At 41.2% G+C, this 23,990-nt stretch overlaps 1 protein-coding gene across 5 annotated transcripts in view; it reads left to right on the forward strand.

Moving 5' to 3' along the window:
• Window positions 1-23,990, forward strand: part of ARHGAP28 (Rho GTPase activating protein 28) — a 216,530-nt gene that overhangs the window by 6,854 nt on the left and 185,686 nt on the right. Inside the window, exon 1 of one of the 5 annotated variants that reach the window (XM_051851428.2) lies at window positions 6,075-6,163. The exons of the other annotated variants lie outside the window; for them this stretch is intronic. The gene's annotated coding sequence lies outside the window, so the exon portion shown is untranslated. Of the gene's footprint in view, window positions 1-6,074; window positions 6,164-23,990 lie in introns of those variants that run through there. 5 annotated transcript variants of the gene reach the window in all.

The following is a 23,990-nucleotide window of genomic DNA, read 5'->3' on the forward strand; positions in this document are numbered from 1 at the left end:
ATTACTCAGATTATGAGTCACTAAGTGGATACCAGCAATGTGATGAGAAGCATGGGCCACGTTTGTACATTTTTTGCATGGTTCTGGGGTGGCTGTCCTGTCTGTAACTCCCAGCAGCTGTGTGGAGCACCAGCCAGATTGTGCCATTGGGGCCATCTGAAACTACAGTTTCCAAAGCAAACTGGAACGAAAGTTCTATTAACTCAGCATGTGGTCTTGTGGAATGATAATGCATGAGAGCAGAAGAGCTGCGCGTCATAGCTGGTGTGTTCCCCTAGGGTTGCCAGTTAACATTTCTGTTGGTAAGCTTGCAGTAGTGGTGAGTGCCCTGCACTCTCCCTCCGGGGAGCTTTGTGCTGCCCACCCTGTGATACAGGAGATGGATGGACCCTCTGCCCTCTGCCCTCTGTAGCGGAATCACGGGAGAATAGCTCAGATCCTTGGTTCCCAGTGAAAGCAATCAAAAAGAGATTCCTGTATTTACAAGGGACCAGAAGATACCACGCCATTAATCATGAGTCTGATAACAGAAATAATCAGGCCCCAGTTATTAACCTTTGACTCACTAAGTACTGATCAATACTTCCTTTCAAGCCAAGAAGCAAGATGGTATTGTTCTGCTTCTGAAGAAAGCACTCTCTCTTTCCAGGACCCCCTTTCCTTCAAATTGCTTACATAGTCGTACCAGATTTGTAGATGGAGTATAGTGCGTACCGCCCTAGATGGCATGGAGTATTGCTATCTGACTACTCTCTGAGTATCATTCTTTAGCTCTTGGTAGCATAGGTTCAAATCAAAGCAAACCGTTTCTTTCCAAACACCATTAAACCTGAATTTACGCATTTTTGAGTTTTTTTTTTCTTATTAACCAACACAAAGGAAGCACAAGTTCTGTTAACTCTATTAGGATTGCTGTCGCTATTCATCATGGTTGTTGATGTAAAGAGGAGAGCGGAACAGTTTTGGAACTGTGTCAGCATTGGGAAAATCAAGCAGGGTCAAGAGGGCCTGGTTTTTCAAGGAAAAAAAGGGCTACTTAAAGACTCAAATATCTGACTTTGATAGCTTCTGTCTCAGAATTGGGGAGGGTTTCAGAGATCATTCTTTTCTCATTTTATGGATTTGGTTAAAACTATGCATTATATTGGGTAAGACTATATATAGAGAGAACATAGTGAATGAGACCATCTCAAAACATACAAATGTATTGGCCTTCAGAGGGAGTAATATGTTGCTAAAGATTCTAACAGTAGATGACCCTATCAGGGTGCAATCTACTTCGGCTTTTAAAATACTGTTATATTTTGGGAGCCGCTCCTTCCCCATTTCATATTCCTTTCTTTTCTTTTAAGATTTATTTATTTATTTGAAAATCAGAGTTATACAGAGAGAAGGAAAGGCAGAGAGAGAGAGAGAGAGGTCTTTCATTCGTTGGTTCACTCCCCAGTTGGCCGCAACGGCCGGAGCTGTGCCGATCCAAAGCCAGGAGCCAGGAGCTTCTTCCGGGTCTCCCACGTGGGTGCAGGGGCCCAAGGACTTGGGCCATCTTCTGCTGCTTTGCCAGGCCATAGCAGAGAGCTGGATTGGAAGTGGAGTAGCTGGGACTGACTTGAACTGGTGCCCACACGGGATGTTGGCACTGCAGGCAGCGGCTTTACTCGCTGTGCCACAGCGCCGGCCTCCACTTCTTTTTCTACAATTTCTATCACCCTAGTCCTTGATACTGATAAAATTTAGGAGGCTGGATGGATAATCTTGGTTGTTGATTCTTGTAATTATTTTCTCACATTTTTTCTTTTAAAAATTTTCTTAGGATTCAGAGTCTTCCCTTCTCCCCAGTGTACACACATTCACACACATATTTTCGTTAGTTTTAAAGCAAGAATATACCTCCTTCAGGGGAGATATTAGCGAAAATCTCTCCATCTAACTTATTTTCCATTTGGTCTGAATTTGGTATTATAGCAAACATGCATTATTTCCAGTTTGAAGTTCTGGGTTGATAGATCTTGATGGATAATTTAGGTCTATTCTTCATTAGAAAAACAAAATGTCTTATTGTATGTTTAGCATCTTTATGTATTCAAAAGTGGTAGAGAGTCCCAGGCCTAGTTTCAAGTGCATTTCCAGATCACAGTGACTCACACCATTGCAGAATTCATTCACTCTGCAAAGAGGCCAAGAAACGTTTGTTGGGAGGGAAATGATTCTTTGTTATACAAACATTCTATAGCTACATTCTAATCAAGGAGAAGGAAAAGGAAGAACTAGGCCTTCTCAGTTCTGTTAAAAGAAATATTGAAATTGTCTTTAGAATTATGATTTTTACAGAGACTGAGCTTCTGTTCAGTCTGTTTAGGAATCCAGAATGAGAATGTTGACTTAACGTACAAAATAATTTCATCTGTCAAAGGAAAGGTAGCAGAAGATAAAGTTAGAGCTCTTGTTCTTCAGAGACTCCTGAAATTATGTATCGTCATAAGTAACGATGCACAGCACTCTTTGGTGAAGATAGAATATGAAATGGCCATGATTATTTCTGATGTTATCTAGTTATACCATGAACTTCCTGAGAGAGGACAAGAATAGAGGAGGAAAAGGTCCAACTCTTCCTCAAAAACAAATACAGAAGCAGGCCAAGGTTATCCTGGGAACCCTACTTCTACAGCAGTGTTCCAACTTCTGAGAAGAGGATGTTATTTTCTGAGACAATTCTTTATGATGAGAATGATTTAATTTACGTGGGATTAATGATGAGTAGAAAGTAAATATTTTCTTTTGAGGAAAATCTACATTTAACACTTTTAATGGACTAGTCATTGTACTTTTCTGGATTGAGATTAATTAAAAATACATGTCATTCAAGGTGCCATTTCTTGCTAAATTAAGCATTTATGTGGTTCTGTATGAGCTCATGCTCACATACACGGGGACAACCAGTTCATGGGGGATGGCTTTTTTCTAGAGAATTCAGAAATGATAGTGGAATTAGGATTCTTACAAGAGAGTAGATATTTATAGGTTGTTCTTTGTGTTATGGTGGAAACTAGAGTTTGTGTCTCTGGTTTCTTTTTCCAGTGGGGTCCCTGCTGAGAGGAGCTGCCTCCATATGTGGAGCTGTTGGAAAACATCTGGCACGTTTCCTTTGATCCTGTCATTTGGCTAAACATTTGGCCAGTTGCTCTGTCCATTTTTAACCTGCTCTGTTCTCCCTGCTCATTAATCCCTAATGTAGCTACAAAAATTCAAGGAATTCAGGGTGTTGTGGAATCACCTGCATGTAGATGAAGATGATGAGTTTTTCTGAACTTTTCATTTTGATGTAATTTTAGAACTATAGAAAACTTAAAAAAGAAGTACAGAGAATTCCTCTGTAACCTTCATGCAAATTCCCCTTTAGATCCATTAACATTTGTATTAAAGATTTATTTATTTATTTGAGAGGCAGACTTACAGACAGAGACACAGAGAGAGGTCTTCCATCTGATGGTTCATTCCCCAAATGGCGGCAACAGCTGGAACTGGGTTGATCCAAAGCCAGGAGTCTCTTCGGGTCTCCCACGTGGGTGCAGGGGCCCAAGTACTTGGGCCATCTTTCACCGTGTTCCCAGATCTTGAGCAGAGAGCTGGATGGGAAGAGGAGCAGCCAGAACACAAGCAGGCACCCATATGGGATGCCAGCACCACAGGCAGAGGCTTAACCTACTATGCCACAGCATCGGCCCCCATGTTTTATGTTTTAGAAGTATTTTTGTGACTTAATGGAAAACATTTTCCTCTTACCAGTCAGTGTTCCTGAATATGTATATATATATGTGTGTGTGTGTGTGTGTGTGTGTGTATAACATGAACATTTACAAATTTATTTAACAAAAGTAAATTCTCTAATTTGCAGATGATCAAACTTTCTCCTCATGCCATCCTGAAATCCTACAATTTCATGTCTAAAGTAATTGTTTCTCAGCATATCAGTTCTAGCCAAGAACAAAGGTAAAATATTCTGTAGCAGAGCCAACAATGTGAATAGAATGTTTCCCCAAGAAAATTTTGGAAATAAATTCTCTCTATCTAAGTAATAGACAATAGACTTGGTGTAATTTTTTAACCCTTTTTGGATGAAAGTATAAAGTCAGCATATCCTTCAATAGTTTGTAGAAATCAATCTTTTCTTAATGAGTATCATCATTAGGACACCATCATTAAGAATGCTATAGTTAAGTAGATGTTTAGATTTGCTTACTTAATAGTAAATACCAGTGTTGGTATATTCTTATTTATTATTTGATTTGAACGATTATTTATTGTTCCTGTTCTTTCTCCCTTGTTTTCAGACAGCCCTGAAAGTCTTTAACAGGACTTGTCTTTCTAATATTGTTAGCTTTAGCTTGCTTTGTGATGTACTTTTGATTAGATAACTAAGCTTGTTAGAACTGGTGAAAATACTGCGCAAAGGACTAAAATGTATAGTGTTGCTGTTAAACAGATTGATTACGTTTATTTTGGTTTCCTTCAGAGTTATTTTATTTATTTATTTTTTACTTTGCTTTTAACTTCTTGTGTTCTGGTTACTTGAGTTAGTGAGTTTGGGTGTCCTTATCACATTGTTTCATGCACCCATTTCTTTGTGATTCCTAGAGGATATGCATCAAAACAACACAACAATGTGTCCCAAAGTTTCCAGTTGCTTTAAAGTGTGATGTATAGAAAATGGTAGGTTGTTTTGCTATGTATTTATCTTCTTAAATTTCTGGGATTTATGACACATTCTTTGAGTGTCAAATGTGTTATGTCACTCTTCAGCAAATGACTATTGTAGACAAATGATCCATTTGACAGGCATTAAGTGCCATGTGATTCCAAGGGAGGGAGAGCATATGCTAAGCATCACTTAAGGAACCAGCTGCATGGCTCATGTTACTCTTGAAAACTAATTAAATCTGTGCATTCCATTTCTGATCCCTAGGTGAACAGATACTGACTGCACACAAACACAGTACATAGGCAGGAAGGTAGACCTGGACAGCAGAAACAAAGTAGTATGTAGTACCTTTTTAAACTGTCAAAAACTTGAGATTTATTTGTACCATTTCAGTATCTGAGTTATCTCTTTGGGAATCTTTTATGTATAAGATAAATCTTTATGTTACACTTTGTGGTTAGCCACAAAATTTACTTTTGTACATCAGTAATGTATAGGGAAAAGCATCTCTTTGAAGTTTCTTGTTCAGAATTCATTGATGAAAACCAATTAAAAATATATTGCCTGGAAGTGTGTGTTGTGGCGTAGTGGCACTGTTTGGGACCCTGCCCGCAGAGGGCTGGTTGGAGTCCTGGATTCTCTGTGCTTCCCTTCCAACTTCCTGCTAATGTTTCTGGAAAGCAGTAGATTATGGCTCAATTACTTAGGTTCCTGCCATCCCCCTGGGAGACCCAGATGGAGTTCCTGGCTCCTGGCTTTGGCCTAACCCAGCTTCCAGCTGTTGTGGCCATTTGGAGAGTAAACTGGTGGATGGAAGATATCTTGCCATCTCTCTCTCTGACTTTCAAATAAATCTAAAAAAAAAAGTTCAAGAAATTGCCCAATGCATTTACCATTAAACAGATACCCACCAATGTATTTGCCTTTATACAAAGGTCCATCAGTGCGTTTAGATTTTCACAGATCAGTAGGGAAATCTGACAGGTGCTTGAAAAACTTTTAAATATCCCCAAAAGATGTTATAACTGATAATAGCCCTGATTTCTCATTCTCTCCATCACCCTCACCGCTATATTATTTAAATAATTCATACAGTAGTACAAGTTAGTATGTCAGTGGTTGGGATGAAACCCATATTTAAACGACAAGAGATGAAAATCGAAAAGGAAAGATAATTACAATAACAAAATGAGCACTAACCTTCTCTGAAGGTTTCCTTTGTAGTAGTAGATGTAAGAGGTCCCAAACACCAAAACAAGCTACAGTCTATTGCCATAACAGTCCACTGGTGATTACTCATGCATGACTGTCCTGTGGTGTTGATCAAAATAAAAGGGCCCTAGCTTCACTGAGAGCTTACAGTGGAACAAGCGCTAGGCTAAGAGCTGGATATGTGCTATCCCAGCTCTCTTGTGACAGGAGGGACCTGAGGCAGAGAGAAGTAGCCCAAAATCTCACCGCAAGGTAAGGAGAGCCATGTTTCAATCCAATTCCTTTTAAAACTTATGCTTTTAACCTGTTTTTATAAATCTTGTAACATTGCTTACTACATTATGGTTTTATTGTTTTTCTGCCTCAGTTTGATGATAGATTTATTGAGAGTAGAGACAGTATAATTGTATTCTTCTTAGCAATTGGCATTAGCAACTTTTACATAGTAAATGCCATAAATATTCAGTTTAGTCTTTCCTTTTACAGACATTTTTATTCTATTTTAACGGAGTCACTAAAAGATGGTAACTATGAATGGAAATAAATAACCTGATAAGTTTTGTTATCACTTGTAGGCAGTTCAGTAGAATTTGTGTTGTTCATTTAAAAGCTATATTCTTGTTATTCATCCTGGTTATTTAGGTACTAATATTTTAAACTAGACAAAATGTACTGGAGAAGTCGGTCAAACTGATCAGCAAAATAAAACCTGACCGGTTGGTAATGGGAAATCTTCCCGTGGCTTTTCTCTCTTGTTCTCAGTCTCTCTTTTGGTAGAAGAGGGGAGGACAATTTTTAATCCTTAAGTCCATTTCATTAATTGTTTTGCAAGATGACTTATAAGGAATCTTTTAAATGTTATTTTTTAAAGTCATTTCTTTCCTTTATCTGAAAGGCAGAACAATAGACAGAGAGAAAGACAGATAGAGTCATCCACTGGTTCACTCCCCCAGCTGGCTGCAATAGCCAGGTCTGGGCCAAGCAGAAGTCAAAAGCCAGGAATTCCATCCAGGTCTCCCATGTGGGTGGCAGGGGCCCAAGTACTTGGACCATCTTTCACTGCCTTCCAGGCCCATTAACAGGGAACTGGACTGGGAGCTGAGTAGCCAGGACCTGAACTGGTACTCCAGCATAGAGTGCTGTTCCCTCAATGCTTGATTCTTAGCCATTGTCTTATCTGCTTGACTAAACAGCCACTCCAGGAATTCTTAACTAAGTTGAGAAGCAATACTCCATGATAGTTAATGTGACCTTTCTCTCTTATTGCCCAGTATTTGGTCAAATTTTCACCTCTTCCTGGTTTGAAGCCAACCATGGGACCAAGTGAGTTCCTAGAATGTGTCTCTGTAGAGAAAAGTTATCTTCCAAATCTTGCTTAAAAATTTATGGTAAGATAGGTCATGAAAATATAGACCCCTAATGCATCCCTTGTCCCTTATAAGCCCGACGGTAGCCCTTATCCCTAATGACCTTAGAGCCATGTATGATACTGACCTACAATGGGCTTCAAGGATTTCTATTTAGCAAACTAATTCTGGATCCCTTTTGGTTTGGACTTGAATCTTTGTTCTATAAAGTTCAGAATTCTGGAGAGACCAGAATAACCTCCAGGCTCTGGGCCTTAGTGTTTGTTTTTCAAGGTATTCCCTTTGTTCAGCTTTGGTTCTAAGGATTCTAGAAGGACGGAGACTGGACAGTGATATTACCTATGTGAACAGTGGCCTGGGCAGCTCTCTCACTGTCTGTATGAGAAGAGTTTCTTCCCACAACTCTTAACCTGCCAGGGGGTCAGAGAGTGCTGCTGATAACCCCCAAGTATCCCGAAGACCCACCGTGAATAAAGACAGCAAAGGACAACCCCCAGAGGACACTAAGTGTGGAAAAGGGTGCTGCCCGGAGCCTCCCAGAGGGTGCGCTGGGCTCTGAGTTTCCTTCTGCCAGCCCTGCTCAATTGCCCCCATCACTGCAGGGTTCACTCAGCCCACGGCATGGGTAGCTGTGCTCTGTGAGCCCTCAGGCTAACAGCCAGGGTAACATGGAGGAGAGGAAATGGGCTTGCTGACTGGGAAACATCCAGGGTTAGGACTAGAGAGGAGGTGGTGTCAATTGTGAGAATGGCATTTCCTTAGCTTCCTTTCAAACACCATTACATCTACCCATGCATGTTATCTTGCCAAGCGTAAATCCCAGTGTCTTGAAAACACACTCGCTATGACTTTTCATTGGCATCTTAAAGAAAAACATTTACTGACCTCAATGGAGTAAGCAATTAATGGGGAAAAGAGCTGACTGAATGTTTCCGTAGGTTCTGTTTTGAAAAACAGAGGATCCCTGGCCCTGTGATCCTTAAATACAACAGCTGAACTCCTCTCCTCCCCGTGACTGCAAGGTCGACTTGGCCACTGCTTTTATAAAATCTGAATTGTGCTTAGTTGCAAAAGTGCCACGCTGGAGGACTCCCACCTCTTGCAGTGGCTGGAAGCATGGAATTGGAAGAGCCAGCTGCACACTGTGTGTGGAAAGCTGTATCATCCCTTGCGAGGCAGTGAGTCAATACCAGCTAAAACAACATGAGTCATTGCACATAAGAAGTCCCAGTGAAGCTGATTTTGATTATACCAATCCTAAACAAACATGATACTCCTCTTATCCAGTTGCTAGAAACTCTCGTATGATGGGAGTTTAAAAAGCACATATTTCTCTTTAGAGTTCATGGAAGTGCTCTGCTACCCAGAGGACTTTGGAAATGTTGTCTTAAAGAGGAATAATTCTCTTCAGTTAACCAAATCTTAACCGTAGTTAGTGTGCTCTTTGGTCTCTTTCTTTCTTCCAAGTCTACCCTGCCCATACCCAAGACTGCTCATTGTCCTTTTCTTCTGGCTTAAGAGCTGTTGGATGAAAATCTGTTCAGATTGGAATCTTAGAACGGTTTGCTTATTCTGTTCCAGGATCCTCTAATCTGTTTAATCTTCTGGTGTAAAAATGATGCTTTTAAGGTAAATCATGTTGAGGTAGAGCAATGGCCTAGAATGCTAATGGAGTAGTATGGTAAAGTTACTAAGGGCCTAGATGTGGGTTGTGGGACCGTGGATGAAAGGGAGTAACCATTTTTTTTTTTTTTTTTTTTTTTGAGAGAGAGAGAAGAGAGAGAAAAAAGGAGAGAGAGGTCTTCCATTTACAAGTAAATTTCCCAGATGGCTGCTATGGCCAAGGTTGGGCCAGGCTGAAGCCAGGAGCCAGGAGTTTCATCCAGGTCTCCCACATGAGTAGCAGCAGCAGCCCAAACACTTCTGCTGCTTTTCCCAGGCCATCAGCAGGGAGCTGGATTGGAAGTGGAACAGCTGGGACAAGAACTGGTGCCTGTGTAGCACAGTGCCTGCCCTGGGAGTAACAGATTCTATAGAGAAAACAAGCAAAGACATTGGCATGATTTGATGATTTGATACATACTAGGAACCAAGAAAAAAGGACTTGGGTTTTGGTCTGGGAGTGTTATGAACTGAAATTGGAAATGCTGGTGGGTGAACAAATTTTAGATAGGGAAATGATGGGTTTAATGTGAAATTTTTGAGCTTTAGGTTTCTGTAAGATAATGAAGTATACAAGAATATTTCAAAGTTCATGGAAAAGTAGAAATAAAATAAGTTTATTTTGAGGCACAAAAAAAGAAAAAAATAAATTCATGCATAGTTTTTTTCATAATAAGCATTTTCCTTGAACTTTCTGACGATTCCTTGTAGATGCCCAGCAGACAGTTGGCTGTACGAGTTGGAAACTTAGAAGGGCGATCACGGCTAAAAATTCTAAGCTGGTTTACTCATGAGAGACTTCAGCCTTTGGGGGCTGGATGAGATCTTGCAGCGGGGAGTAGAGTCTCCAAAGTTAGCAGCAGAACAAAGATGGAAATCCAGGGAGCAATGCCAGTTAGGGAAGAGCAGGGTTTAGGCAACAGGCTCAGAATGACTGAGCAGCCACATGAAGATTAGCTAAATGATCAGTAAGGTAAAAACTGAAAATCAGCCACTGGATTTAGGAGTGTGGATGTCAGTGGCAATCTTTGCCACAGTGGGTTTAGAAGAGTTATAGAGATGGAAGCCAGTTTGCTCCAAGTTGAAAAGTGAATTGTGAGGTAAAGAAATCGAGGCAGCAGATAGAAATAATTCCTTCTGAAAGCTTAGCTTAAGGGAAGGAAAAGAGAAGTGGCATACTGAAGGGGGAGCTTTTAAAACTTACTCAGAAGAGCTGAAAATATAAAAGTCGAGAAAGAAAGCTGGCACTTCGAAAAGGCAAGGCTTAAACACATTTCTTTTCCTATTTGAAATTCTCTCTTGAGGCTGGTATTGTGGCGGAGCAGGTAAAGCTGCCACGTGCAATGCTACCATCCCATATAGGTGCTAGTTTGAGTCCCAGTTGCTCTGATTCCAGTCCAGCTCTTTGCTAATGGGCCTGGGAAAACAATGAAAGGTCCCTGCATCCATGTGCGAGACCTGGATGAAGCTCTTGGCTCCTGGATTCAACCTGGTCCAACCCCAACTGTTGCAGCCATTTGGAGAGTAAACCAGCTGATGGAAGCTTTCTCTCTGCATTTTCCTTTCTCTAACTCTGGCTTTCAAATAAATAAAATAAATCTCTTTTTTAAACTTTTATTTAATGAATATAAATTTCCAAAGTACAGCTTATGGATTACAATGGCTCCCCCTCATAACTTCCCTCCCACCCGCAACCCTCCCCTTTCCCGCTCCCTCTCCCCTTCCATTCACATCAAGATTCATTTTTAATTCTCTTTATATACAGAAGATCAGTTTCGTATATATTAAGTAAAGATTTCAACAGTTTGCACCCACATAGAAACACAAAGTGAAAAATACTGTTTGAGTACTAGTTATAGCATTAAATCACAATGTACAGTACATTGAGGACAGAGATCCTACATGAGGAGTAAGTGCACAGTGACTCCTGTTGTTGACTTAACAAATTGACACTCTTGTTTATGGCATCAGTAATCACCCTAGGCTCTTGTCATGAGTTGCCAAGGCTATGGAAGCCTTTTGAGTTCACCGAGTCTGATCATATTTAGACAAGGTCGTAGTCAAAGTGGAAGTTCTCTCCTCCCTTCAGAGAAAGGTACCTCCTTCTTTGATGACCTGTTCTTTCCACTGGGATCTCACTCGCGGAGATCTTTCATTTAGGTCATTTTTTTTTTTTTTTGACAGAGTGTCTTGGCTTTCCATGCCTGAAATACTCTCATGGGCTTTTCAGCCAGATCCAAATCCCTTAAGGGCTGATTCTGAGGCCAGAGTGCTGAATAAAATAGATCTTTAACAAAAACTTCTCTTAATGCATTTTTGCTTTTAGGATGAAACTTTCTCCTTAGCCTTATAATGGCGTGTAAGTGTTGTTAGGACAAGAACACAGTCGATTTTCTTTGCAGATTCCTTAATTATCTGTCCCTTTCCCCATCAAAGGACCTGTCACTTAGTAGAGTCCTAATAACTGGTTGCTGAATGAACTTGGTGCAGGCTGAAACATGGACGGGTGACCTGTCCTTAGTGGGAAGCTATCGTGGATGTCTTCCCAAGTCTGAGCATCTCTTCCATTCTGAAGTCTTCCCTGAGGGGCAGGATCCCCTAAATTAACCTTTAGTCATAGGATGACACAAACTATTATTATTGTGCTATAAAGTGAACAATAATTAATAAAAATAAAAACTGGTGACAGTTGTAAATAATCTTATCTTGAGATATGAAACCAAATGCACCCTGGCTAGAGCATGAGTAGAAGGTAACTTATCTCTCATTGCTTTAAAGATTAAATTTTGCTTATCTCACTTATGAAAATAAGAAAAGGTCAGGCTCTGAATCTCATAATATATAAGTGACATTTCTCAGGCATTTTTGAGCTACTGTATGCTATACATAATATCAGATGCTAGGACTACGAAAGTGGTTTTAGCTGATCCATAAGTGAGAACAGATGTTTGTGTTAAGGATCAATTTCAGCTATATGCATAATTTGTAAGCCTTGAGGACAGAAACCATAGCTCTCATCTCAGTATCCCCAACTATTCGCCTACTGGCCCAGAACGGACACTCAGTGATTGCATGTTTGAGTGAATGGACAGATGAAGGGATGAGGAGAGATGCATGAGGCACTCTAGGAAAGCAGAGAAGATGTACCTGACCCTCAGAGCTCAGGGTTGCCAAGAGGGGCGTTCAGGAAAACCTCCTGGAGGAGTCAGTAACTCAAAGAGCAGGAGAGAGCAGACAATTGGCACAGGGGATTAAGGCCTCAGTTAAGACGCAGGCCTCCCATATCAGAGTACCTGGGTTCAAGTCCATCCCTGGGGTGGCTCCTGACCTGATTCTCACTTCCTGCCAAGGCAGACTCCAGGTGATAGATGTGATGGCTCAAGGGATTGGGTCCCTGCCCTCCATGCGGGAGATCTAAATTGAGTTCCCAGCTCCAGTTTTGGCCTTGCCCAGTCCCAGACATGATGGGGCCTTTTTGAAGTGAGTCATTGGATGAGAGCTCTCAATCTCTCTGCCTCTCAAAGAAAAAAAAAATGAGCACAGTTAGCAGAGGGGATGTAAGTGTTGGCAGAAGAACTGGTAAAAGCGAAAGGCACTGTAGTGTGTAGCCATGGGAGATGGTATTACTGACACCGCTTAACATGAAGTGAACAAGGGAGGGTAGAAACCATTTTATGTGCACTTTGGGCAAAATCATTAGGGTCGACTGAACTCAGTAACATGCCTGGTTTCCGTTGGCTAATGAAGGGGTTCCATTAACTGGCCTCTAGGGCCTCCTAACACATTCTATTTTTCTCTATGATTACATTGGAAATGAAGATAATTAGCTAATCCTAGATTTTTAACTAAAACATGAGTTTGGGCCTCTCCTAATTGTATAACACGGCTCCCCCTCTCATTGAACTTTGCTTGCTTGATGAAGCTCTCAGATATTTACAGTCTGTATTATAACATAAGCTATTTCCTAATTTTATTATTTGCAGTTTGGTTTATTTCAACCAGGCGGCCTAAGTCAGGGTAATATATCAATAAAACACTTGTCTTTAAGCCTTTTTTTCAAGAAATAAAACCTGTCCTTTTTGCTGAACTGATTTGATTTTCACTTGCTTAGAAATTGATAGCTCAGTTAATAGATGTGTTGGATATTGTTTAAGAATGACATTAAACTTTATTTTATTTACTTTTTGTTCAAAGTTAAAGAATATTCACCAACAATTTCTTTGGGAAAGATAAACTTTATTACTATTATATATGCTAGATTTAATATTTTAATTTATATTTAACTCTATTTATATTTAATTTGGATCCTTTAATTACTATTTTATTTTGGTACAAAATTATAATAAATTTAATGTGATATAAATTCAATGGAGATTTCCAAGAAACTTGGGAGCATATTGTTGAACATTTTCTCTGTGTTTTCTGATAGTTTAATAACAGACACAATTACAGGAAAATTTCTGCTTCATTTTTTCATAATTTTCATGCTTTTGAGGTTCTTTCTGACTTATTAGGTCCTAAATCTGATATTTGATGACCTATAACATGAATGTACCTGTGGAGGAAATTGATTAACAGACTTGATAGGCATTTCTCTCCACCAAGAACCTCCTCTGCTATTCTCCCTCTACTCCTTTCTTTTTTCATCTCACCTTCTTATCTTTTATGATAGAGGGAAATTATATAATATGGTAATAATCCTTCCAGGATTTCTAAAGACATACCTGCGAACAAGTAAAAACAAATTCTTTATTTGGCTGTAACAGCCATTTCTTTAAAAATAAGATACACCCAATATATGGCAAAACACAATTAAATATTCTGTTTGACTTTTGACACATGGAGCAACCATCCAGAACAAGATATAGAATATTGCCGTAACACCAGACGTTTCCTTCATGTTGCCTTTCTTTCAGTTGCCTCCTCCCTGCTGCCTGTCTTGGAAGATCATGTAAAGTCATGTGTACAGTAGTGCTGAATGTGTTATTTTGTGTTTGGCTTCGTTTGCTCATCCTAATGTTCTTAGCGTTTCAGACACATCGTTTCCTCAGGGCCTGAAAATGGCCATAATGTATACAGACCATTTGGTGGTTTATTTCATTATTATATCTGCCATCCAGCTGTTTTGTAGGTAATGGCTGTTAGATATTAGAGGTGCAAAGCAAGGAAGCTGGTTTAGATTAAAACTCATCATAGTTGGCCGGCGCCGTGGCTCACTAGGCTAATCCTCCGCCTTGTGGCACCGGCACACCAGGTTCTAGTCCCGGTCGGGGCGCCGGATTCTGTCCCGGTTGCCCCTCTTCCAGGCCAGCTCTCTGCTGTGGCCCGGGAGTGCAGTGGAGGATGGCCCAAGTGCTTGGGCCCTGCACCCCATGGGAGACCAGGAGAAACACCTGGCTCCTGCCATTGGATCACCGCAATGCGCCGGCCGCGGCGGCCATTGGAGGGTGAACCAACGGCAAAGGAAGACCTTTCTCTCTGTCTCTCTCTCTCACTATCCACTCTGCCTGTCAAAAATTAAAAAAACAAACAAACAAACAAAAAAAAAACCTCATCATAGTGTCAGAAAATTGAATCAAGACTGTGTTCTCAGCCCGCTGGACCTGGAGATGTGGCTCTCCATGGTAGACTCAGGCAGAATTGGAATGTAGGCAAATGTATTTCTGTGTCTGCTCCATTGCTTTGGCTTCTTCGAGCCCTTCTATTTTCCTGGTAGTTTGATTTCTACCAAGGAACTATCTACTTAATGTTTAAGGTGTTTTACATTTTCATAGCTTACCTACCTTTTTTTTTTTTTTTTAACTTCTAATGGTATAAGTTAGAGGTCTCAACTTCAGGGAACAGAAAAGACTTCTTTAGGAAGGAAGTTAGTTCAGTGTGTACCATGGAGACAAGGTGTTGGTGAAGTTTTTTTGCAAAGGGTCAATATTTTGGGCTTTGCTGTTGATATTGTCTCACTTGCATCTCTGCTGATGTCAGAATGAAAGTGGTCATAGGCAATGCATAAATTCAGTGGTTTGATTGTATTCTAATAAAACTCTTTACAAAAACAAGTTTTGGCCCCTGGCCCATAGTATTCAGCCCCTGATTTAAATAACTTCCTGCTCTGCCTACCCATAGCGGAAAACAGAATTAATTCTCCAGAATACAGAAAGCTGAAAGGAACTCAAGGTTGTACCTGTTGAAAGTGAGGACATTGAATCTCAGAGTAGTAACTTTTCAAGTTCCCAAAGAATCAGGGGGAAAGCCCACTCTAGACTTCTGTTTCTGCCTTCTTAATTTGTAACGGATAGGAGTCCCACTACCTCCAACATATTTTCAGTTTGGCAGTTGGAGAAACTGTCTTAGCTCACACATTTAAAGGAATAAAAGAGATAGAGGCAGATCGAAACAGACATGGGGATTCAGGTGATAGGATTCTGAGTGATTAACCCAGAGTTGGTCAAGAAAAGATGAGAGCTATGCATTTAGCAAACATATTAAATTAGTGGATTGAAGAAAAAAAAACCTCAGCATAGTATATTGAACATGTCTAAATCATTGTTCTGAAAATGTGTGAGAGGAATTCATAATAAAATACAAATTGTAACTGAGAAAATGCAGACCCCTTGATTCTCTGATATTTAGTTCATTGAGATATTTATTCCTTTTTTCAAAAAAAAGAATTATTTTATTTCTTTGTGAGACAGTTACAGAGAGGTAGAGCCAGAGAGAGAGAGGTCTTCCATTCCACTGGTTCACTCCTCAATGACTGCAATGGCCAGAGCTGAGCTGATCCAAAGCCAGGAGCCAGGACTTCCTCCAGGTCTCCACACGGGTTCAGGGGCCCAAGGACTTGGGCCATCTTCCACTGCCCTCCCAGGCCACAGCAGAGAGCTGGATTGGAAGAGGAGCAGTTGGGACAAGAACTGGTGCCAGTATAGGATGTTGGCACTGCAGGCTGGGGCTTTAACCCACTGCGCCACAGTGCCGGCCCCATTATTCATTTTTATTTATTTATTTTTTCCTTTTTAGCAACCTTTCATTAGGTGTGTTCCCTTGAACTCATGGTGAAAGATTAAAGCTAAACCAGATGGGATTCCTGTACTTGTGTATATCCCAGAGTTTATCTTGGAGGCCCCCAGAGTTGGGAACCATGTCTTGTTAGTCTTGGAGCCTTTGGGGAGAAAATGGGGTTTGGTTCATGGAGGAAATAATGCTTGAGGTGAGCATATGGATACTCTGTGATCTGGTACAGATAGAGAGGAGGGCAAGGAGAGAGAGTAAGAAGGGCCAGGAATTCAAGTTGGAGATACTACGGATTGGTGAGGGAAGCGCCAGTAGTCTCTGCAGATAGATTTGGCAGGATTTCACTTGGAAGGGAGGGTTGGCCGAACAGGCAAGTTGTCAAAGAGATGTTGTTCCAACCAAAGCAATGTGAATAAATGAGTAAAAGTACTTCACTTTGACAGGGTGTCTTCAACTCATGTATACGTACCATCTAGTCTGTAAAAATAAAGTATCGACTTTGAAAGAAACAAAAAATGAATTCTTTTGAACTCTTGAAGATTTTCTGTCCTCCCCTGCCCCTACACACTCCAAACAAAAATACCCCAAAAAACTGATAGAAAGCAATTTACCCATTGGGAGTGGTTGGCTTAATAGCTACCAACATAACTAATCATAACCATAGGCTGGAATCCTAGTGGTTCAGCCAAAGTTCCAGGATTTGAAATTTGTGTTTAGTAGAGACCCACACGGCTCTTACCCCAGTGACTCAGGCTTTCCCTGTGTTTAACTTGGCTCATGGTTGAGGGACCCAGCTGGGTTTTATGGGTAACAGAGGTTTTTTTTTTTTTTTTTTTTTTTTTTTTTTTTTTTACTGCTGTGCACCAAAGAGACACAGTGCAGGTAGAGGGGAAAAACTTTGACTCAATACTAATGAGACTCTTTATCTTTTGAGTAGTTCCATGAAGGTGAGCATGTTACTAATGCTACAGCAGATTTTGGAGATCAACTGAAGCTTGGACATCTGCAGTTAAGCCCATGGCTACTAATGTTATGAAATGTACCCCTATTTGTTTGGGGAAAGTGGCTAAATAGATTCACTGAAGTTTTATGCCTTCCTGAGATGATGTCACCCCTAGAATAGAATTCTTAACATATCCCAACATGATTGGCCCTCAAACTCAGCAAGGGGTCAATGAAATAAACCCTATACTGCATCAATGCCTATTTTTGGGAAAGTACTGTACATCCAAGATGACTTTACATTTATAGCTGTCGTGACTGTATTATATACCCAGAGAGAGCTCTCACGGTACTAAGGGTGTTTTTGTAGTACTGAGAGATTAGCTTTGAACAAATGCAGGATAAGTTCAATGTAAAAATAGCACATGACTAAAATAGGACGAGCTAGAATGACTGCTGTGTCAGTGGCTGCCCTCTGTGTTGTCTCCCTGTAATCAGGATGGTTCCAGGCAGCCTTGACATGATGGGCAACTTCTGTGGCTTGGACACAGATGTGAGAAAGTGACAGAGCAGAGGCTGGAAGGGTCCTGGGCATACAAGATAATGCCTGCATGTATAATGTGTTTGTGTCTTCAGAAGTGAAAAATTGTAGTCATCAACCTTTAACCTAGTCAAGCACAAGAAGGTACTGAGTTCTAATCATTTCTCAAGGTGTGGAAGAAAAGGAAACCTTGCAGGATTTCACCCACATATAATGGAATGTATACAAATTGCTACCTTATAGGAAGACAAAGGTAATGAATCCTTTTTCTGACCTTATACCTATAGTTTGTGGCCCATTTCCTGAATGGGCATTTGCTCAGTTTCCAGTGCTTTCCTCAGATTTCCAGGAAGATGTGTGATCTGCACATAAGATCATTGGCCCTGGTGTAATGTGTCAGAATGGAAGGAGAAAAATGTTTGCTTAGGTCAATGAAACATTTCTGAAATTGGGGATAAACCTTCTAACCCATCTCTGACCAATGTGATCATAACCACATGAGACAAAATATCTGAGTTAGAAGTCAACCAGTGCAAACAAGTGAACTGCTCTGTTTGCACATTATCCATTCAGTGGGCCATAGTACACTCAAAATGCCAGCTCACGAAAGGTTAAAGTTATAAGTAACAAATCAGTACCATATCTTTATAAGATAGTTAGAAATCCAAAAATCATATACCATTGTCTACTACAAGCAGCCCTTCATTTTATCTGACACATGGCTGGACTAGAGACAGATCTCCCCCTTACCCAAAAATTTATATTCTGCTTCCCTGCTTATCAATCAATTTTAAAAGAAATGTATTACATTTTTAAAAATTTTATTTGAAAAGCAGACAGAGACACAGAGGGATCTACCACCTGTGAATTTACTCCCTAAATGCCCACAACAGCTAGGGCTGGGCCAGGCTGAAGCCTGGAGCCTGGCACTCAATCTGTGACCCTATTACTTGGACCATCACCTATTGCTTCATAGGTTATGCATTAGCAAGAAGGTGGATTGGAAGTGGAGGAGTCAGTACTTGAACTAAACACTCTGATATGGGATGTGGGTGGGTGTCCCAAGGAGCATCTTAACCACTGCTCCAAATGCCTACCCTGGTCAGTCAGTTTATAGGACATTTGAACCCAAAACTATCTTTAGAAAACACCCAGCAGGAGTAGGTATTATCTCCATATCCCACCCCCCACACTTCTGGGTTTTGTTTGTTTGTTTGTTTGTTTTGAGAGACAGAGGGAGAGAAAGCTCCCATCCACTGTTCACTCTCCAGTTGGCTGCAACAGTTAGGGCTGGGCCAAGCTGAAGCTGGGAGCAAAGGAACTCAATCTAGATCTTCCAGTGATTGGCAGGAGTCCAAGCCCTTGAGCCACCACTTCTGTCTCCCAGGTTTTGCATTAGCAGGAAGCTGGAGTCAGGAGCTAGAAGTGAATATTGAATCCAGGCCCTGTAATGGTGGAAGGTAGGCATCTTAGCTGGTGTCTTAACTGGTAAGGCAAAATGCCCATGCCTATTTTTCTTTTTTAAATAGGGAGAATTCATGTTTTCTCATATTTTTTTCTGTTCATTCCTCCCCATATGACATGTAGCATCAGAGTATAACACTATTGGATCCAGTGACTGGCAGATGACTCTTGTGTAGCCAAAGCAGTTTTTGTGAGAATTCTGAGTGTCCATAGATTTAGACTATACTCCGTGTCAGGCCTGGGGACAGAGGGCACATTTAGAATGGTATCATCAAATATTTAAATGAGAAGGATTATTTGAATTTTTAAAGTTAAAAGTTAAGACATAACTGATTTTTACTGACAGGTTATTCTCAAGTAGTAGTTGAGGTATATGTGGATTCAACAGTATCCCCAAAATGTACGTCCAAGGCTCAGTTAGTACTTGAGAAAATGTTATACCCAAGGACCTGTAGCTCACTGTTGTTTTTTTCCCCTTGAGTTCCTTTCTTTTTTATTAGACTTTTCCTTTTATAGAAGGCAATTTAAACTCACTATGCTTCCTAGGTACCCTGCCCCCACTCGCCTCTGGGTCTGGGTATAGGACAACAATTGCTATTATTTACCAACTGCTTCCTGTAAAGCAAGTCCAGTTCCAAATGCTTTGCATGTTTTAAAGCCACAGGGCTTTTACTCCAAAGAGGTCAGTTTATTTGCTTTTACATGGCTATAACAAAATACCTGAGGCTGGGTAATGTATAAAGAAAACAGGTTTACTCATCTCACAGTATTGGAGACTGAAAGTCCAAGATCCAGCAGCACCATTTGTCCAGCTTCTGGTGAGGGTGCGGGAGGGTGTGCAAGGAGGGGAGACCACGAGGGGAGACCACATGGCGAGACAGGATGCCAGAGACTGTGGAGGGGTCAGACTCCCTCTTTTCTAACAACTCACTCTGGCGTGAATTACCTGAGGTCCCAGGAGAAAGACCCTACTCCGTGACCTAACCTCCACCTACTAGTTTGCATTGACACCTGGAGGCCAAGTTACAGCACAGGAACCCTTGGGGGAAGGACCACACCCAAACCATAGCATAGGTAGGGACTGTGTTGCTTCTTATTCTGCAGACTAGAAATTGGTACAAAGGCTAAATAATATACCCAAGTGAAGTATGGCAATCTTACCCCCAAAACCCACAGTGCTGCTGCTTCCTTTTCTTAAACTGTGGTGACATGGGCCTGCCGTGACGGTGCCCCACTTCCTCTTCATCGCAGTTGGTCTCCATTTTACACTGAGTGTTTCCTTGCCCAGTCTTCACCTGCTGAAGTCTTTTGTCCTTGGAGATAGGGTCATAAATTATGTTGTCTCAAAAGCCTTGTCCAATACCTTTTCCTACTCTTTTCCAGTCTGGCTCCAGTTTCCTTCCTGATGCTCCTGGTGAACCCTGGGCCAACTGCAATCCTAAATTTATGATTCCTGGTGGTCTTGCTAATGTAGTTCCCCATGGCCCACACTGGGTCACAGCCTCCCTTGGAGGCAGGAGTCAGGGTCTGTCTTTATGGTCGTAGTATCCAGTGACATACCCTAGAAATGTTTGTAGAATGGAGGAGGGCAACATAAAAATGATCCTCTCTAAACTGGAAGACAAAATAATTGACCCTGATTAAAATTTGTTATAGGAGACAAATTTGTTGCTTCAGAGTTACAACATGATTCACTAAAGAAACTCCAAGAAATGCTAATCTGGGTCAAGTTCCACATGGCCAGCTGCTTATATTTTCACTTTGTCAGATTTTTATCTCTTGTTAAGAAAAAAAAAAAAAAAAGCCCCAGGAGGTGAAAGGTGAAAGAGAAAGGGAAATGCTTTTGTTTTTCCAACTGTGAACCGAGTTTCCATGACCTCATCATGAGGCAGTCCCTCTTCACGCAGATAATTTGTCTCCTGTTAAAGTGCAGCATCAAATTTAGGGCTTGGTGATTCGGGAGGATTCAGAAGGAATTAGGGAATGTACTTCTGGGGCCCGGGGCCATGGCTCACTTGGTTAATCCTCCGCCTGCGGCGCCAGCATCCCATATGGGCACCGGGTTCTAGTCCCAGTTGCCCCTCTTCCAGTCCAGCTCTCTGCTGTGGCCTGGGAAAGCAGTGGAGGATGGCCCAAGTGCATGGGCCCTGCACCTGCATGGGAGACCAGGAGGAAGCACCTGGCTCCTGGCTTCGGATCAGCGCAGCTCTGGCCGTAGCGGCCATTTGGAGAGTGAACCAATGGAAGGAAGACCTTTCTCTCTGTCTCTCTCTCTCACTGTCTAACTCTATCTCCAAAAAAAAAAAAAAAAAAAAAAAAAAAAGAAAAGAAAGAAAGAAAGAATGTACTCCCAAGGATTATGTACTCCCCGTGGATTATGAGGGCACTTCAAGGAGTTCATGGAAAATGTGTCTAATGAAAAACTGTATGGATTTCAAATGTTTTCGCACCATAATCAGTCTATCTTTTCATCCCATTTTCCCCCGAAAGTTTTGAAGTGCTCTCCTATGCTGAGGTGGTTGGATCTGAGTCATTGAAAAACAAAATGGTCTTTGCCAGCTGAGCCAACAGAAGAGTAGCATGCAGCTGGTGGGCACGGACTGGTGGGTGCTTTGCTGAGGTGTTTCACCCACAGAGGGCACTGCCATCCCCAGCGACAGCGCTTGCTGCTCCGGAAGTATCACGGAATACAGAATACAACAGTGTGGCCTCTTTGCCGTTGTATAAACCATAGCATTTGCCATATAATTTTCCTTTCTGACTTCAGCTTGGTTTTCTGTCCTTGAAATTTCCTAGGGTTGTAAAGGTAACTGGCAGTTACTAAGACAAGATGCCAATTTTCTTATTATAAGAAATCATAAAGTCCCTTCCAGTTTTAGAAGACTTGCCTACAAAATTAAAATAAAAAAAATTTAGGCATCTATCAAATCCACCTTTACAAATGGTGTTTAATTAGAAAGGAAAAAGAGCTTCATTTATAAAGAGACCCTTTTGATTTTTCTTAGATTGTTAAATAGATTAATTTTCAGGGTGGTCGTTCTTTATTATAAGCATTTAATTGACTTTAAGTTGTATTAAGAATTTAATTTCAGCTCCCTCTACAAATTGGCCAAAGCCCATTCACCCTTGGTAGACTAATAAGATTTCTCTACTCAGTTGGTTTTTTATCAGTCTTCATTACTACTCATAGAAGAAAAACACAACAAGGGACAAATGGAATTCTTTCCACTCCGGCATTCAACAACCATACTTTCTGGAACTGTTCCAACCGAATGAGCCTTATCATAAATTATTGGGTCTTCAGACTCAAATCCAAACAGTGAAACAGAACAGACCTTCCTGCCTGTTCTGATTGCACCGCAGGCGTCACAGGTCTGAAAGGACTGGTGCTTCGCTTTCAAATTTCTCTATGAGCTTTTCCTTGATCCTCTTTATCTTTGTCTCTCACTGTCTTTTCTGTGCACATCCTAGGCTATTTGTGTTTGCAGTGAACACAAAGTTAATGCAGTATAAAAGAGATTGCATCTCAGCAAAACCACCAATTGCTAAATCCCCTTCAGCCTCTGCTCAAGGAGGACCATGTGGAGGACGTCCTTGGAAGCGGCTCTGGAAGCTTCCGGGGGCTCAAGGTCAGTTCTGAGCCTGGAATTACTGGGTGGTGACGCCGTGGGCTTTTGCTCCTCTCAGCTGAAGTGATAGACAGGTAACAGTAGCTCTCTTGTTCCTCCCAACACTCCATTTACCACCGCTGGTCACCGGTCAGGAATGCAGAAGTTGGACTTCTAAGAAATTAAGCAGGAACCCTGCATCAGGGGTGGGCTTATTTCTTTCTCTTTATATCCAAAGAATCATTCTACTTGCTTTTGTCTTTGACCCGCTGAGCAATGATTTCTTATTGTTCTTGTTGCTGTACGTACTGTGTGGAGAGGTTTCTGATGAGGTACAAATACACTCTCGAGCTGTTCCTAATAAATCAGTAGCTTTTGCATCTTACAAAAATGTCGCTTCCTTAAATGACCCTTGAATCTAGGCTGTGATTTGGGAGAGGACAGAGAAATAAGCAATTTGTACTTGTTTTTAGGCGTTCGGTTTAAAATGGTACCAGTGGTTTTACTTTGTAGTTGTTTTCTTTTAAGGGATGGGTCCTTGAATGAGACTATTAAAATATTTCCGCTAACCTTCAGTACAGTATTACAATTGTGAAAGCATAAAGAAAGTTAATTTGAGATGAGTGCCACTGCTCTTGTTAAAAATAAAGTCCTTCAAATGAGGTTTTTAGGATTTTTTGGGGTAATCTTATTTTAACTTATAAAAGTAAAGAGATAGTTGTTTTTAGGAGACCAAATTGAGATCAACTATATTTTTTCTTCATCCCCATCTTTATTTGTGATTGATGAAGTTAAAGAAGTCTTGTGATTGACTCCATATCGTGCAGTAAAGTTTCAGCTTATTCTATAAATGCAGTCCACAATTTAAAGGACATACTATATACAGCCTTAAATAATAAGCAGTCTGGTACGTGATTGGCTTTTTTTTTTTTTTTTTTTTTTGTTAGTGAGAGAGAGAGAGAAAGGTCTTCCCTCCGTTGGTTCACCCCCCAAATGGCTGCTACGGTCGGCGCGCTGCGCTGATCCAATGGCAGGAGCCAGGTGCTTATCCTGGTCTCCCAAGGGGTACAGGGCCCAAGCACTTAGACCATCCTCCACTGCACTCCCGGGCCACAGCGGAGAGCTGGACTGGAAGAGGAGCAACCGGGACAGAATCCGGCGCCCTGACCAGGACTAGAACCCGGTGTGCCGGCGCCGCAAGGCGGAGGATTAGCCAAGTAGCCACGGCGCCGGCCCCCGGGGATTGACTTTTAAAATTATTCTTAATGAAGTGGATATTCTCCAAATTAAATAAAAGAATAATAGCTGGAGAAATGTGATTGAATGGTTGTGGCATCTGAATTTTGCTGTTGTTCTTAAAGCTTGAGTGTGATGGTCCACCCGGAAGCATGGCTACCAGGTGTCTCTGAGTCTCAAACGGAGTTTCCTCTTCACACATTTTATCACAAGCATACCAGTTTTTGTCTTAGTAGCAAATGTGGTCTCTT

This window comes from Oryctolagus cuniculus, chromosome 10 (genome assembly GCF_964237555.1).
Source record: "Oryctolagus cuniculus chromosome 10, mOryCun1.1, whole genome shotgun sequence".
NCBI classification, from domain to species: Eukaryota; Metazoa; Chordata; class Mammalia; order Lagomorpha; family Leporidae; genus Oryctolagus; species Oryctolagus cuniculus.